Genomic DNA, 18,135 nt, shown 5'->3' with positions numbered 1-18,135 from the left:
GGTAACATAGGACACCAACTTCCATGCTCCAGACCTCTGAAGGAGGCTCCTCTGGTCAGGATAGGCAGGGAATGAGGTCAGCATGCCAGGATTTTTGTAGAAAAACCTGGAAAGGCACAGAGAGGAAAACCAACTGAAAACCAATTGTTCTACAGCAGAGGGGCAATCATTCACATTCTGCTGAAGATTTTTTCAGTGTTTCCATCCTGAGATTTGTAGCTTCTTTTTTCATAACTATATTCAAGAGTACTTAGAGTCCACTCAAGTATAAATTTGTATAAATTTATAAGTAGATATTTCAAGAAAATATTCTTATGAAAAGAAATATATGGGGCTGGAAAGATAGTAGAGTGGGCAGAGCACTTTCCTTCCATGTGACTTACCCTGGACTCCCTAAATCCCATATGGTTACCCAAGCACTGCTAGGAGTAATCCCCGAGTGCAGAGTCAGGAGTAACACCTGAGCATCACCATGTGTGGACCTCAAACAAAAACAGAAACAAATTTTAAAAAATGAAGGAAGAGTGAAAGAAAGAAAAGAAAGAAGAAATTAAGAAAGAAAAGAAGGGAAGGAGGAAAGAAAAGGGAAGGAGGAAAGAAGGAAGGAAGGAAGGAAGGAAGGAAGGGAGGGAGGGAGGGAGGGAAGGAGGAAGGGAGGGAAGGAAGGAAGGAAGGAACACTCGGACCCTCCTATGAAATGCGCTCCCTGAAAGGGCAGTATGGAGATTCCATAGAATGCTGTTGCTGCCACCTACAGGCCATATGCTAAAATGACAGAATGCTGCTTAAGATGATAGTGTTAAGGTGAGCTATTTAAGAGACTAATTCGTTTTTCCGTTCCTTGTGCTAAGTGATACAAGCCAGAGAGAAAAGGATATGAAAGAATCCATATTAGGGCATCAAATTTTTGCGTGCTTCAGCTAACTTGCAACATTGCTTTCTGTAAAACTGCTTGGCTGCTTTGCACCTGGGGGAGAGGGGACTTGGAAAGTGAACAGGGCATAACATCTTTCTAAACCAAGTGTGATAGGATTCAGGTGTATTTACTGTTCCTGAAATGTATTCTCTCACTAAAGCACCCTGCAGACTTGGGTAACTCAAATGAGGATGGTCAAGGGAGATTACCTAAGGCTTAATGATTCCAGCTATAACCTTGCTTGTGCTGACACTGGATGTGATGTACGTAAATGCTTATCTTTCAATCTATAGGCTAAGGAGTGAGGACACGAGTGCTGATCTTTCATGGTTCACAGCTGTATTATTTATGTTTCCATTTCTTTGAGATGTTCAAGTTATTCATTTAAATTGTAATTATTGCTGAGCATAACATTTCATCTCATTTTATAGTTTAGTTTCACCTGTATTGTTAAACCTAAATAGTTTCAATACCTTAATAGCATTTAACTGTATGGCACTGTTGTCCAAAGTCACTGCACCTTCACCACTGTCAAAGTGTCCAGGACCCTCCACCACAGTTCTTATATTACTTCTAGAATGATATTTCAAGTGACAAAATGGTATGTAGTACAGATTTAGTCTCTAACTTATCCCTAGCCTGATGATCCCAATTCTTATCCAAAAACTCCATTCGTTGAGTATACCCCTCGAGTCTGTGTCCCCGCACAAGATTTGATGTTTTCACCTGTTTGTAGGGTGATATTTGAATTGATTTTACTTTCCAATTTAGTGCTAGTCTTCAATTTGTTCATCTTTTGTTTCAGTTTCTTAAGTGAAGAGACTTCATGTTAGAATCTATTAGATTGACTTTTTAAAAACAAAATTCACATTTTATTTAGGTTGAAATAAACTATACAAAATTGATTTCCTTCACCAAAATTAACTGCAATATTTTCATTTAATTCCCAGAAGCCCACAAAACAATAATTCTTGTGTCTTCTCCTAGTTTTACTTATAAATCAAGAGGAGGCAGTAGATAATAGTCATGGAGAACAGACTTGAAAGCAAAACAAATCAGTTGTCAGTATCCATGGCCTCTGATCCTATCTTGACCATGAAACACAAGTTCAAGATACACTTGCTAAAAGCTTCTGTAGGCTCAACAAAGGAATGCAAACAGCAACAACCAGTTATGGAACAACAATGGCAGACTCGTCTGTTTCTTTAAGTTCACTTGCTAAAGACAAAATCTTCACTTAAAATCTACACTTTGGCAAGCTCAAGTTTCTCTGGTAATACTCTTAATTGTCCAGTACAGGTTTTGAGCAGTAACACTTAGAACTCTTATCAGTCAAAGGTCAGTTGTGAGCTTTAACGTAACATTTTAAAAATGAATTCCTCCCACACAACCTCCAATTTATTTCTTCAAGGAACTGGTAACTCCATACCCACATATCGCATCCACAGTGATAATGTTATGTCTAAAATAACTAAAAACAACTCTAGAGCCACTAGCAGACTTCACACTGAAATGTGATGTGACACTTTCAATGCTATATTTTAGAACAGTTCGGTCTCCAAAGCAGGAATTCAAACTGGAGCCACTTAAATAGGAGTACAAATGAACATACTCAATGGGAGACCTACTGGTCAAGACAGTCAGTGACTGGGTGGCCTACATACAACATAGCTTTTCTGTAAGATGCTTTCAAATGGAAGATAAACCCTATTTTAAAATCTCTTCGGTGTTTCCAATGGTTTCTGAATTATCTGCAGGAAGCTCTGACTTAGTTGTGTAGAGTTTGATATATGTGTTCACCATTAAATCCAAATCATGTTTTATATCAAAATTTATATTAAGCAAAGCCCAGTTATTCGACCCCTGGTCTCTCAAAGTGTTGCTCAGGTAAGCTTTGAGACACTTCCGTCCATTTTCATAGCGTTCATTTTCTACTTTTGCAAAATGTATCTATTACTTAGAGTTCTACAGGTCGTAGAGGTCTCAAAGTGTTTGGCACATAATCGATAATGTTTATTTAGTTGATCTGGTGTTTTACCATCTAAGTCTGCTGTTCTACAATTCTCCACCCATTTCTGGCACCTGGCCTGGTCCCGCGGGAACCTGAAGAAGGCCAGGTCGGACTGCGTGCTCAAGCGCATGCAGTTGGGGGGCACTCAGAAGTTCTTTATTATCGTGTGCCCGCCTGCCCACCCGCCAGCCCAGCCGTCCCCTCCCCGCCTCCTCAGGGCAGCTCGCCCGCCCGTTATGGCCAGGAAGGGGAGCCTGGCCAGTTGGCTGGCTCCGCAGGGCCACGCACCGGGGGAGGGACGGGGGGCTGGATTGACTGTTGATGCTTTAGCAATGCTTCACTTAACCAGCTGTTTAAGCACTTTCCAACTGATGGTGACTTATGTTGTCTTTCTTTGTCAGTTCTTGTTCAATGATGTAGTGACTTTTTTGGTACATAAATCTTTGAACATGTATCAGAAAATAATATAGACTACAGGGGCCGGAGCAATAGCAATAGCACAACAGGTAGGGAGTTGGCCTTGCAGGCGGCCAACCTGGGTTTGATCCCCAGCATCACATTTGGTCTCCCCTGCACCGCCAGGAGTAATTCCTGAGTGCAGAACCAGGAGTCACCCCTGAGCATCGCTGGGTGTGACCCAAAAAGCAAAAAATAAATAAATAAAACTAAAAAAATCCCAAAACAAAAAATGTACACTACAATCCATGAGGGAAAATTGAATTGCTGAGACCTTTGAATTTTTATCCAGTTCTAACCCTTTCTTTTCCAAGAAACATAACATGTCTAGTTAAATGAAACATGAATTTGGATCATTACAGAAATATTATAAGCATTTAAAGTACTCTCACCACGAAACCAAATAGCGTGTTATCAGAATTCCTTCTCTGTCTGCAACTTACTATTTATCCTACCAATAATGATTTCTAATCACCACCAATCATGGCCAGAATGCTTGGTTTTCCACATCTGAGCAGCATTTTCCTCCTAAGTCAATGGATTTGGTAAGCTGTTTTTGCTTTGTTTTCTTTTGTTTGGCGACCACACCAGGAAGTGTTCAGGGGTACTCCTCGCTCTGTGCTCAGGGATCACTCCTTGCGGTGCTTGGGGAACGCTATGGGATGCTGAGGGTGAACCTAGGTTGGCTGCTGCAGGGCAGCTGCTGTGACTTTGGGGCGTGGCACTGCCACGTGTAATTCTTGAGCGCAGAGCCAGGAGTAACCCTTGAGCATAACCAGGTGTGACTCCCAAAACCCAAACAAAACCAAACCAATTTTTGACTTCAAGCAAGAAAAATGGAGGCTGGGAGTTCGTTCCGGGTCACGAGATGGCGCTGTGGGGCGTTTTCATCCCTCCCAGGCCCTTTTCTCTAAGAATTTTCCACCCTTGGGCTTGCTTCAGTGTTAGGCCTGGGGTAATTAGGATCAAGCAGGCAGCTTCGGGCGGTGCAGCAGTAGGTTAGCGGTTAGGACACTTTCCTTGCATTCACAGAACCGTTGTCTGTCACTTGGCTTCCCATATGGCCCTCGAGTCGTGCCCGGCGGCATTCCTGAGAGTGCCCTGAGCATCTTTTGGTGTGTCCCCAACCATAAACAATCAAACAGGAAAATTAAAACAAAGCAGTCCTTGATGGCGAATTCCCTCCCTTGAGGGATTCTGAGTTGTATCTTCGTCCATCGCCCACGTCCTTGTAGAAGAGGGTTGGGGAACCCTCAGATTGTGGGGTGATGGAGTGTGTGTTGCTCATAGCAGGAAACATCCAGAGGGCTCGTTCACAGACATCACAAAGTGGGTTCAGAACTGTTCTTGCTCAGAGCGAAGAAAAAAAAAAATATATATATATATAAAACTTTGCCTTGCTCGTTCCAGACAAGGATCAACCCCCTGCACCCCTCTTTGTCTAGAGAACAAGCTGGGGAACCCACCTGAACCTCCCCAGGAGATTCAGCTATGTACCCCACAAAAGTCTGAAGGTGGGAATCGAACCCTGTTCACCCGCATGAAACACAAGTATCCGCATGGCTATCCAACTGCTGCCTGTCAAAGCTGCGTTTGACCCTTAATTACCCCATACTTAACACTGAAGCAAACCCAAGGGTGGAAAATTCTTAGAGACACGGTCCTGAGGAGGGACGGAAACGCCCTCGCCTAGCGCCATCACGTGGCGGCTAGGCGGAACTACCGGGGCGGCTATTCCCAAGTTTAAGATTTCCAGCTCCTGCGTTGGAGCTCTAGTACCCGGGTAAGGCGTTTGCCCGGTACCTGGGTCCACCGGCTTCGATTCCCAGCATCCCATATGGTCCCCGGAGCACTGCCAGGACTTAACTCCTGAGTGCAAAGCCGTGAGGAACCCCTGTGCATTGCGGGTGTGACCCAAAAAGGGAAAAACAGAAAAAATTTTCTTTGCTTCAGTGTTAATACGGGGTCATGAAGGATCAAAGGTCAAGGATCTAACAGTGAGCCACGAAGGCGCTGGTCTTGTATGGGGCGATCAACCCATAGGTTCCCCCAGCACAGTCAGGAGTGATTCCTGAGTGCAGGGGCAGGAATAACCCTCGAATACCGCCCGTGTGGTCCGCAAAACACAAGCAAACAGAATGCGACTTTCGCGGCGCATTCCTTCACGCCGAACTTGGGGGTGCCGAGCTGAGTCTTGCTTCCAGCTCCTTCCTCTACGGAAAACCGCGAGGTGTGGGGATGACCGCGACAGGAACTGTTTGCGAACGGGCTTAGAGGGAGAGATTCTACTTCGGGCAAAGCACTGGCCAGGCTGCTGGGTTCATCCTGACACAGGGATCGCCCCATGCGAGTCAAACGCCCTCAATGTTCGGCTACCGCTGCACGGCCTGAGGCCGCCTTCTTGATTCTTTGTGACCCGCAGGTTAATATGGAAGCAAACCCAAGGGCTGGAAATCTTCAGGCAGGAAAGCCTGGCCACGGCTCTTCCGCCGATGCACCACGAGAGGGCGCTGTGGGGCGTTTCCTCCCCTCCCCAGGGACATTCCTCTAAGAAATGTCCAACCCTAGTCCCGACTTTCCTCCAGAACTAGACCTCCCAGGATCCTCAGAATTTCTGATTAATAAAACAAAAAAGAATTTCTGCACAGTGGAGTTGCACCCTTGTCCCTCTCCTTAGTCCCCCGCACTGACTGGCCAAGCTAGTCTCTGGCTTTATTTACTGTGGGCTGTGGGTGGCCCCAACAGCTTCTTGGTGGGCTCAGGGGTATGATATGGTGCTGAGACAGAACCCAGGGTGAGCACAGTAGACGATTGTGCCATACCATAGTATGATCTCTCCAAATCAACCATTTTTACAGGTCTCCAGTCTATCACCCCCACACCCCTACGCTCCACTTTTCCAAGGGTGCCATCTTTCCCTATCGCAGAGAATTTGGGGCTTCCTATATACATGAGAAGTCCCAAGTCTGTGAAGGATGGTGACAGAGGTTAGATTCAACTTCAGGATCTCCAAAAGTTTGGGGTGAGATTGCCTACCATCAGAGAAATGGGAGTAGGTTAAAAAGAATTTTGATTAAAACAGTGATAATGAGCCAAAGACCAGGCAACCTCCTTCCCTGGAAATTCTAAATACACCACTCACTCTTCCAAGAATTATTTTATTTGGGGGTTTGATGTGGGTTCGCGGGGTTCTGGGGACCCTTATAAGTGCTTGCTATTAAAGTTAGCCATGAACTTCTGCTTATTTTAATTAAGTTTATTTTTTATGTGTTTTGCTTTACTCATTGAGGTGAACAAAAAATGGTCTATACCCACTTTGCTCTGCCTTTGATCCAGCCCTTTGGAAAGGTTTCCAATTATAGTCAACCCCACACACCACCACCCCATGTTCTGAGGGTGTCCCAACCCTCCTCTACAAGGAATAAGGGTCAGGGATACAGCAAGATACAGCTCAGAGTCCCCCAAGTTGGGGTGAGGGAATCCACCATCACGAACTGAGGCTGTGTCCATGTTATTTGACTTGTTCATAGTTTGGAGGTCACAAACCCAGAAACGCTCAGGGCTTCTCCTGGTTCTGCACTCAGGAATCGCTCCATCATGACGGTGGGACTGTATGGGGAGCCAAAGAAAGAACCAGGGCCTTGTGTCTGCAAGGCAGAGCCCTAACCGCTCTGCTCCTGCTGCAGCCGCCCAAGCTGCCTGCTTGATGACCCCATATTGAAGCAAAGGGCTGGAAATCAAGCATGGAAGAAGTCGGGCCGCGGTAGTTCAGCCTAACTGCCACGAGATGGCGGTGTGCCGCGTTTTTGCCCCTCCACAGACCCCTTTCTCTTAAGAATTTTCCTCCCTTGGGTTTCCTTCAGTGTTAAGTATGGGGTCATTAAGCACACAGCTTCCACAGGTGCAGCGATAGGAGAGTGTCGCGGGTGCTTGTCTTTCCCGCGGGTGACCAAGGTCCGATTCCCGCCTTCAGACTTTTGTGGGGTACATATCTGAATCTCCTCGGGGTGCCCGGGTGGGTTGCCCCAGCTTGGTCTCTGGACAAGAAGGGTTGCAGGGGTTGGAACCTGGTCTGGAAGAAGCAAAGCAAGGCTCTTTTCTTTTTTTGTTCTCTTCGCTCTGAGCAATAAAATTCTGAACCCACCTTCGATGTCTGCGGCTGTGCCCTTTGAATGTTTCCTACAAGGGACAACCCACACTCCACCCACATTGTGAGGGTGCCCCAACCCTCTTCTATAAAGATGTGGGGGATGGAGGAAGATCCAGCTCAGAATGAGGGAGTTCGCCATCAAGCATCTGAGACTGCTTTGTTTTCATTTTCTTGTTTGTTTGTTTATGGTTGGGGCCACACATGGATATGTTCAGGGGGTTCTCCTGACTCTGCACTCAAGAATCACTTCGGAATGGCTGTAGAACTGTATGGGGAATGTACGAAAGGATCTGGGTCCCATGCATGCAAACAAAGAGCCCTTAACCGCTCTGCTCCCGCTGCAACGGCCAAACTGCTTACTTGTTTCCTAATGACCCTATACCTAACACTGAAATCTGTAACTGGCTGTGATCCACTGGGCTGGAGCTATAGCACAGCAGGTAGGGCGTTTGCCTTGCGCGTGGCTGACCCGGGTTTGATTCCTCTGTCCCTCTTGGAGAGCCCCGCAAGCTACTGAGAGTATCCCGCCTTCACGGCCGAGCCTGGCAAGCTACCCGTAGCATATTTGATATACCAAAAAACAGAAACAACAAGTCTCACAATGGAGACGTTACCGGTGCCTGTTGGAGAAAATCTGTGAAGGGAGGACAGTGCTACAATGCTACCTAGCTTTGAAGCAAAGAAAAGGGCACGACGTCTCTTTTTTTACAGAAACTAAAACAAGGTATCATTTATTGTAGGATATACTGAAATATCATTTAAAGGTAAAGGCCCTCCCGTTGTTCGTCGATTTGCTCGAGCGGGCCCAGTAACGTCTCCATTGGAGACTTTGTTGTTACTGTGTTTGGCATATCGAATACGTCACAGGGAGCTTGCCAGGCTCTGCCGTGTGGGTGAGATACTCTCGGTAGCTTGCCGGGCTCTCCAAGAGGGGCGGAGGAATCGAACGTGGGTTGGCCATGTTTGCTGCGTGCAAGGCAAACGCCCTACCACTGTGCTATAATGTGAAATATCATTATAAAATATAATTAAGGCTCACATACACTTTTCTATTGATTTCTGTATATAACACAATGATTCAGTATTTGTGTACATTTTAAAATAATTTAGAGAGTAAGTCTAGTTAATGTATGTCACTACATATAGTTAAATTCTTTTCTTGTGCTGAGAACATTTTTCTTTTTAATTTTTATTAGTGAAACACCATGAGGTACAGTTGTAGACTTACAAATTTTTGTGCTTGTGTTTTGATTATACCCTGATCAAGTACCCATCCCTCCACCAGTGCCCATTTTCCACCATTACGGATCCCTGCATCCCTCCCCACCATCCCCCCCACACACACACCTCTTTGGCAGGGCATTCCCTTTTGTTCTCTCTCTCCTTTCGGGTGCTGTGGTTTTTAAAAGAGGCATTGAGTGGAAATCATGTTTGGTCTATAGTCTACTTTCTGCATGCTTCTCCCATCCTGGGTGGATCCTCCCAACACCCTTTATTTGGTGCTCCCTTCTCTATCTGAGCTGAGGGTTAGGAAATCTGAAGCCTGGGACAAGTCGGGCTGCAGTAGTTCCACCTAATCCCCACGTGATGGCGATGTGGGCGTTTCCATCTCTCCCTGGGCCCATTTCTCTAAGAATTTTAAATAGCAGAGGGTGAGCATTTAATAACATTTAATAATGGTCTTTTCTCTGGTTTTTTCCCCATTGTTTTTAAGTCCCTAGCACCTTTATATTTTTTCACCTTTAAAGCTTGTTATAGTGGGAATTTGTTTCAGAATGAAACTTCTAAAACATCAGTCATTAAAAATTTTAAATTTTACGAAAAGATTTACAAAACGGGTATAATTTGGGGGAATTTCCTTTGCTTTCTGAATTCTGTACAACACGAGTTACACACTCAATATTGCGTGAAAAACCAGAAATCCTTCTCCTCTGTCACTCCTGCTCTAATGGGCACCCTAGTTTTCAAGCACAGACAGAGCATTACAGGCACAAATCACCCTTACTCCCCCAGACAACAGTGGGAGAAATGTGTGGTGTAGGAATGATTCCCTTCCATTCTAACTGGGCTTCCAGCCTCTGAAGTATTGTCGCAAAGAAGGCAAACAAAGCAGTCCTGCACTAGACATTCCAGGGACCAGCCTGAAACCGATTTTGGAAAAAGGAGAAAGTGGTGCCCCTACTTCTGTCAGACCCAAAGCAGGCAGTCGGAGGCCTTTGTGGTGATTTCTGAGTTAGTTTTGAAGAAGGCTTTCTCCTGGAGTCTTCTTTTCACTTTCACTTAGGGAACACTTTAGTATGTCAGAAGAATTGTTTGTGCTTGAAACCAGGGTAATTTCCCATTTCTTTGTGGACTTTGTATGTATGAGTCACGTCTTGCAGTGGGGTTCGGAGATGCACTTGGAAGAATATGAGTTCTGAAAACTTGAGATTTTAAGCTGAGTCTTTTATCTATAGTCTCTTGCTTATGTTTTTTGTTTGTTACTTTTGTATTCCTGGAAATCAAACTCAGGCTCTCACACGTGCAAGGCAAATGCTCTGTTGCTGACCTACATCCTGACCGGTTTTAGACTTAAGTGTGACCTTCATATTATTACAAGAACGGGGGGATTTGATGGAGGGGAGATTGGGCCATACCTGCTGTGCTTCGGGCTTACTCTTGACTCTGAGCTCAGGGTGCACTCCTGGCAGTGCTTGGGGGATCATACGGGGTGCTGGGATTGGGACCTGAGTCAGCATGCAGGCCTGCTCTCCCATAGGTCCTGAAAACTCAAGAACATAAATCACAGTTTTCCCTCAAGTACCAAGATGGGAGGTTGTCAATTTCCCAACACTGTTTCTTTTTATATAGGGGTTGCTATCATTTGGATGCTTTCTACTCCATTTCTGAATGTCCTCCCTTCTGCTGACATAATCATATGCATCTCTGGAATTCAAGCGCTCCCTTTGGAAGGGACAGATTTAAATTTTTGTGACTTCTCTTTCATTACTTTTCATCTATTGGAAGTAACTTTTCTTGGATGATCTGATACTCACCCAGCACCAGATATTCTCATCCAGAATCCTGTAAGAACATTCTAATTTTTGCTTGAAATTTACACAAAGGGCATAGAAGGGAGAAGGGATGAAAGGGAAGTCTGAGCTGTGCGGGAAGAAAGCTGTGGGAAAAGAAAGAAGTCATAATTCCTGTTTCTTCTTTAAAACCAGAATTTCAGTCATCTGTTTTGGGGCACTCAGGTTTTTTCCAGATTCTGGCTATTGTAAAGAGTGCTGCAATGAACAAACAGGTGCAGATGTCACTTCGACTATACTTTTTTGCCTCTCTGAGATATAGTCCCAGGAGTGGTATTGCTGGGTCAAATGGGAGCTCAGTTTCTAATTTTTTGAGAATCGTCCATACTGTTTTCCAAAAGGGCTGAACCAGTCAGCTGAACCAGCAGTGAAGGAGGGTCCCTTTCTCGCCACATCCGCGCCAGCACTGATTGCTTTTGTTCTTTTGGATGTGGGCCAGTCTCTGTGGTGTGCAATGATATCTCATTGTGGTTTTGATCTGCATCTCTCTGATGATTAATGATGTAGAGCATTTTCTCATGTACCTTTTTTGCCATTCGATGTCTTCTTTGAGAAAGTGTCTGTTTATTTCATCTCCCCATTTTTTGATGGTGTTGGATGTTTTCTACTTGTGGACTTCAACTAGTACTTTATATATCCTTGATATCAACCCCTTGTTGGATGTGTATTGGGCAAATATCCTTTCCCTTTCTGTAGACTGTCTTTGTACTTTGGTCACTGTTTCTTTTGAAGTGCAGAAGCTTCTTAGTTTAAAATAGTCCCATTTGTCTATCTCTGTTTTCACTTGCTTGGCCAGTGATGTGACATCTTTGAAGATACCATTAGCTTCAATGTCATGGAGGGTTTTGCAACTTTGTCTTCAATGTACCTTATGGATTCAGGTCTGATGTTGAAGTCTTCAATCCATTTTGATCTTAATTTTGTACACGGTGTTAGGCAGGATCTAAGTCCATTTTTTTTGCATGTAGCCATCCAGTTTTGCCAGCACTATTTGTTAAAGAGGCTTTCCTTATTCCACTTCACATTTCTTGCTCCTTTATCAAAGATTAGATGATTAGATTAGTGATAGGAGAATCCTCCCAGGATGGGAGAAGCATGCTGAAAGTAGACTATAGATCGAACATGATTGTCACTCAATGCGTCTTTTGAAAACCACAGCACTGAAAAGGAGAGAGAGAACAAAAGGAAATGCCCTGCCACAGAGGCAGGGTGGGGGGGAGGGGCAATGGGGGGGGGGGAAGGGATACTGGGATCCATGGTGGTGGAAATTGGGCACTGGTGGAGGGATGGGTACTTGATCACTGTATAATTGAAACTCAATCACAAACATTTGTAAGTCTACAACTGTACCTCATGGTGTTTTACTAATAGAAATTTTTTAAAAATCAGAATTTCAGAAAGCAACAGTTAATTTTGAATATGCTAAAACAGCTGGCATGAGAGCAGATGTCAGAGCATTAAAAAGTGCCAGGGGCAGAGAGAGATTGAGAGAGAGAGAGAGAGAGAGAGAGAGAGAGAGAGAGAGAGAGAGAGCTCTCCAGGGTGGATGCTCAGCTCAGCATGCAGCAACCCCAGACTTGATCTCCAGAACCTCATGTCTCCTTAGTGCCACCAGAAAGAGTCGGAGTTACAGCCCCTCTTCTTCTAAGTTCTTTTTTTCACCTTCTCCTCTTTCCTGTAAAACCCTTAGCAGCATGAGCACTGCTGCTCAGTTAACAAAATTCAGTTTACTCAGCTTTGCTACAGACTTTGATAAATCGCATAACCCCCTTCAGGTTTTTCTTGGTTTGATTTTTGCTTTGAGTCCACCCCCGGTGGTGCTCAGGGATTACTCCTGTCTCTGCACTCAGGAATCACTCCTGGCGGGGGCTCAGGGAACCATATGGGATGCTGGGGATTGAAGTCGATTGGCTGTGTGCAAGACAAGTGCCTTAGCCACTGTGTTCTTTCTCTTAGGCCCAAATTCAACTTTAACTTACCTAGAGTAAATGTTCTAATAGTGGGTCTCATTGCCCTGACCCTGAAAGAGCCTCCCATAAGGCACCGTTGGGAAGGACGAGTAAGGAGAGGCTGATACACTCTCAGGGCTGGGACGAATGGAGACGTTACTGGGGCCCGCTCGAGCAAATCAATGAACAACAGGATGACAGTGACAGAGTAGATATCTTAGAGTGTTCATGGAGAAGATGTATCTAGGATTAGAGATGTGGAGGGGGCAAGGCACTTGCCATACCTGCTTCTAATCTCACTTCGGTTTCTGGCACCACATGTGGTCCCATGAGTACCTCTAGAAGGAAGCCCTGAGCGAAGGAATAAGGAGTAGGCCCTGAGCAGCTTCGGGTATAGCCCAATTCTCCCCCATCACAAAATGTTTTTAAAGATGATGATCAAAACTCCTTGGCCAGCAGAGGGGAGAAAAAGTTATAAAAACATCCTTAGCCTAGTAAAACATTTCTCAGTCAGGGTCCGACCTCAGATGAAAATAACATAAATGGTAAGACCAAGGGGCCAACATATTGATGATGGGGGCTATACAAAATGGAAACGAGTCCATTGGAAAAACAACCCAGAATAACAATTTGATTAATTCAACAGTATTTATTACATGTTCAACGAGTGGCTCGAGAGAGGTGAAGAGGTTTGCTTCGCACACAGTTTTGTCCTTAGCACAGCATATCTTCATCACCAGGAGTGACCCCCGAGTACAGAACCAGGAGGGACCGCTACCCCCTCCTCTCCATGTTAACGGAGTGTTGGGTTGTGTAGGTTCTGAGGTTGCTGTGGTGAACAGGCAGGTGCGATTCCTGCTCTTCCAGAGCTTACCTTCTGTGAGAAAGCTTATCATTAGCATGGAATCAAAATGATGAAGGAGATGCTGATGAATTCACACAGGAAATCAAGAGGCGATGCCCAGGAGGGCCCTGTGTCAGCCTGGGATGTCAGGGAAGGCCTACAGCCTGGAGAGTGAGAATGCACCAGCCATGCTGGCAGCTGGTTCACGGGCTTTGAAGGAGATGGGATTTACTCAGTGCCAGAGGCCAGCGGCCAGTACTTTCTTGTGTCTTTTCACCTCTCTTGGCGTGTGTCTTAGAACCCCGATGACTGAGAACAGACTCAGGCCTGCGGCTCTCTATTCTCAATGACCCTTTGAAGCCAACTTGCCAGTCATTTCAGTCACCTCCGGGAATTCACACTAAACACCCTGACTCAAGATCCTTTATATTAGGTGGGCACCCCAGCCTGGATATAGCACCACAGCAAACCCATTGACTGGATCCACTTTGAAATTTATGGAGTCCTTATGCTGCTGAACAGTGGCATAGGAGTGCCCTGATCCTCCTTGCCCACGCTCACTTCACTCCAGACTGTCCCTTGTCCCTTCCCCAGCCCCCACCCACTTCCTCTGATGTAGTTCTTCCCACACTAGAAAGATGCTTGATTCAGCAAGTCCACATGACCTGTGGTGCACTGCATCCAAGTGTGTGCAGATGCCACAACAAAATGCGTGTAACCCCAGTGAATACCATAACCAACTGTGGGAGCACTGCAAATCCTGGTCATTACAACAGTGAAAAGGGAAGAGAAAGGGAAAATGAATGAACATTAACAGCATCAAGTAAGGCATAAGCACATCCATCCGCATAGTCCTAGACAGGGTCAGAACCAGCAATCTCATTGTTTTCCACCTTCACAGCTGTTCTTCTCACTGGCGTGGCTGCAGAGGAAGAATCTCACATGGAGTTGTCATCTGCCATCCCTTGGGACAGCAATAGCTTCCTCTGGAATGTGTCTTGTAGGACCTGCCCGCAGCTCTATTTCAGGTGGTCTAAGTACTTATGATTTTGTTTTTTTAGTCACATCTGGCAATGTTCAGGGCTTACTCCTGGCTACGCACTCAAGATTTACTCCTGGTACTGCTCATGAGACCATATGGGTTGCCCCAGGGATTGAACCTCATATTGTTCACGGACTAATCTAGCTCTGTGGTCTGGGATTACTCCCGGCAGTGCTGAGTGAACCATGCAGTGCAAGACTAAACCCAGACACAAAGCCTGCACTCCAGCTCTTCGTTCTATAGCCGTGTTTTGGGGGGCTTTCTTCATTTCTATTTTCGTCGGGGAAGCAGACTGGAAATGCTCAGAGGTTACTCCTGGCTCTGTAACTCAGGAACAACTCTGAGCAGTTCCTTGGGGACCAAATGCTCTATCCACTGCACTATCACTCTAGACCCAAGGAAGGTCTTATTCTCAGAAATATGCACACAGGGTTATCGTGGCTAGTTTTTTATTCCAGCAAAGATTTGGTCCTAAGTATATAATGCGCTGTGAACATTCATTCAATTGGTGGTGGGAACCATGACTTCAAACGTTGGCTTTTGATTTGAGGTCACACCTATTAGTTCTCAGGAGCTACTTCAGGTTTGGTGTGAAAGGTTGTTGCTGGCAGTGTTCATGGGACCACAGGGTACTGAGCATCTAACCAGGGACTTCCGTTTTCAAATCCTGTTTTCAAACTCTGGCTTTTGAGAACTATTCCTAGTTTCTTATTGGAGGAGTGGCGGTATCTTTCTCTCTGTCTCTCTCTGTCTTTCTCTCTCACTGTCTCTTTCTGTTGGGGCCGGACTAGATGGTGAAGATGAGTCCGTGTAGAAGAAACAAGCTCTGTACAGACTACATGCTCAGCTTAGAAAGAAAAAGAAGCTCTAGCTGACCAGTTTGACTTCAAGATGTATATTACCTTTGCATTCAAGGAGAAGAAGAAAAAAATCAGCAGGTTTTGAAGTGTCTGAGGTCAAACCAGTCATGACGAATAATTATAAGAAAATATCCTAAAAGGTGTGCGGGATTCCAGCTATTCCTTGGAAAGTTCCATAGAGCTTTTAAAGGAGGATGTGGTCCAGCTTCCTGCTCCTCGATACCAGTCTGTGAGAAGGGATGTCATTGACTGTACTCAGGAGATGTATTTCATTCTGTGGCCTTAGAATGTTATTGAAAAAAATTATCTGTCTACTGTTTTCTAGTTGGAAGGAATCTGATGAGCCTTTTCGTCTCATTCATGCCAAATTTGAGTTTCATCACTGTGACTATGAAAAACACTTTCTGCATGTACTGAGCCACAAGGACAAGACTGGAATTGTTGTCAACAATCCCAACCAGTCAGTGTTTCTCTTTATCGACCAACAGCATTTGCAGACTCCAAAAAATAAAGGTAATATCTTCAAGTTATGCAGCATCTGCCTCTACCTGCCAGAGGAACAGCTCACCCACTGGGAGGTTGGCACCGTAAAGAAACACCTGCATCCTTCCAAGCCAGAATAGAGTCTGGGCCAGCACAGTGGAGAAGATCAGAGTGCAGCAGGAGATCTTGTCTTGTTTTCTTACCACTTTATTCTTTCAGAGATTAAAGAAAATGGACTCATGCACAGAACACTCTGCATTTTGAAACTTGTTCATCCTGATTTCTTTTTAAATCATTTGTATCTCAGAACTGAAAAAAATTAGCTGTCTTCTTCACAGACTGTGTGAAAGAAGACTTTGCATATTTGCTGCACTGTATCAGCATCTTGTTAAAAATGTCAAATGAAAGGACTATTGTACACCGAAATGCTTCAATGTATTTGAAAGCACAAGGTGATACTCTTTTTGACGGTCTTTCCATTTGAGCTGGTTTTTGCCTCTTTGACATCTGTCATCAGCATTTAGAGGGTAAGAAGTACATGTAGGAGAATAAATAATTTTTACAAATGCAATAGCTTTGCTATAATTACCGTTGATCCAGAACACTGTCAGATTCAATCTAATGACCAGAAGTAGTTGTTCTAAAAAGAAAATTCAACCACGGAAAAGAAATCTTAAATGAAAAAAGCATCTCATTGCAGGTATTCTAGCCTCATTTTACTGGGCCAGGTTTGTTTAAAAAAAAAAAAAAACAGACGAGTCCATGTAGACTATCCCACTAACGGTCAGGTATACAGGGAACCATGAAAATGGGCGAGACAAGACGTGTGTGTCCAGATTGGTTTCAATGAGGCTCAACATCTCTTTCTTTAAGCTGCCTTAAGTAAAAAACCTAAATCTTAGTATAGCAGAAGAGTCAGTCTTTTCTCATAGACCAGATGACACCAGACCCACTTGACACCAGATGCTTGAGGTTGTAAATAACAGGCCAGAACATTTGGCTGTGTTTCTTTCCTGAGGGCTGAAACTAACTGGCTTGTGAACATAATCAAACAATGTATGTCATAATGCCCCCGCTTAGGGGGCGTGGCTAGGGGCCAGTTGGTGGGGGCGGGAGGGGGAAAGCGCTGTTGCTCTGGCCTTTAAAGGTCAGCGGGAAGGCGGGTGGGGCAGGCCTGGCTGGGACTGCGGGCTCACGCTCCCCACCTCCCAGGTCTCACGCTGAGGCGGGCTCCGTGTCCTGCGTGCCTGTGCGGACTGCGTCACGGGCGTTGACCGCCGACCGCTGGTGGTGGCTCCTTGGAGACTGCCCGGCTCCTGCACGCCACCTCCGAGGCCCTGGGCTGCGCCCGCCATGCCAAGCTGCTGCTAGGTGGCCTGTGCTTGGGGCCCAGCTGGATGCTGAGCGTGTGGGCGGGCGCTCAGAGCAGGTGAGGGGCGGGCATGGGGGTGGGGGTCCTTGCCAGCCCATGGGGCCCAGCTGGACGCTGAGCGTGTGGGCAGGCGGTGTGGGCAGGCGCGCTGAGCAGGTGAGGATTTGAAAGGATCCTATGTATTTCCCAGTTTCCTTCTGGGAATCAGAGCAAAAAGCTGTTTGCTAGTTCTTAGAATTGGAATAATCTGCAGAACTCAACACCGCCAGTTAATAATAGTGCCTAGATAGTCTGTGTGCTTTTCTGGAGGCAGAGTTTCTGAGTTGCCTCCTCCGTAAGACCTGAGCAATGCTGGGTGTGCCCCTTCCCCCCCTCAAAAAAAAACCCCACAACAGCAGTAATAATAATCTGATGTCAATTGTAGTCAAGGATATTTTCATCAGGCTTTTATATACTCGAGTTTTATTCTAGTTAAGTTTCTGAAAGGCCCTGCTGTAGAAAGGCTTGGTAAAGCTTGCCTACTTGAGTCTACCACACGTTAAGGGTGTGCTTCTGTAGATCCCTTTTTAGGGTGATTCATTTGAGAAGCTTGACCCTCACCAGCAAACAGGTGTCTTAATTGGTAAAGGTCAGAAAAAGGCGTCTGGTAGGTTGCGTTATAACGGTAACATTATTCAGCAAATTTTTGTGGGTCTTTGGTCACCCTTAAGAATGTCTTCGGGTGGCCTGAAATTCAGTGTTTGTCTAAGGATGATGACTTTCCTCATCTGAAAAATGTCTGAGCTCTCAGAGGGTTTAACTTGACAAGGGAGATGTCCTCGGTTCCGATGACAGCCCAGAGAAGTTCTAGCCTGTGATTCGGTTAATTCAGCAGTGGAGGAGGACCGTGTTAGATGAGTTCACGGTATGGACCCATGTTCAAATGCTCTGAAAAACATCGCATTGCTGTCTCAATGACAGCTCCCTGTCAGAGACCTCCAC

The 18,135-nt window shown here is 45.4% G+C and overlaps 1 pseudogene; it reads left to right on the top strand.

The window, feature by feature from the left end:
* Positions 1-15,253: 15,253 nt before the first annotated feature.
* On the top strand, positions 15,254-15,922 carry LOC130019081 (uncharacterized protein C6orf62 homolog; annotated as a pseudogene).
* Positions 15,923-18,135: the final 2,213 nt, after the last annotated feature.

The sequence above is a fragment of the Sorex fumeus genome, unplaced genomic scaffold (genome assembly GCF_029834395.1).
Source record: "Sorex fumeus unplaced genomic scaffold, SorFum_2.1 ptg000476l, whole genome shotgun sequence".
In the NCBI taxonomy this organism is placed as follows: Eukaryota; Metazoa; Chordata; class Mammalia; order Eulipotyphla; family Soricidae; genus Sorex; species Sorex fumeus.
This window is presented reverse-complemented; position numbering and strand designations above follow the sequence as displayed.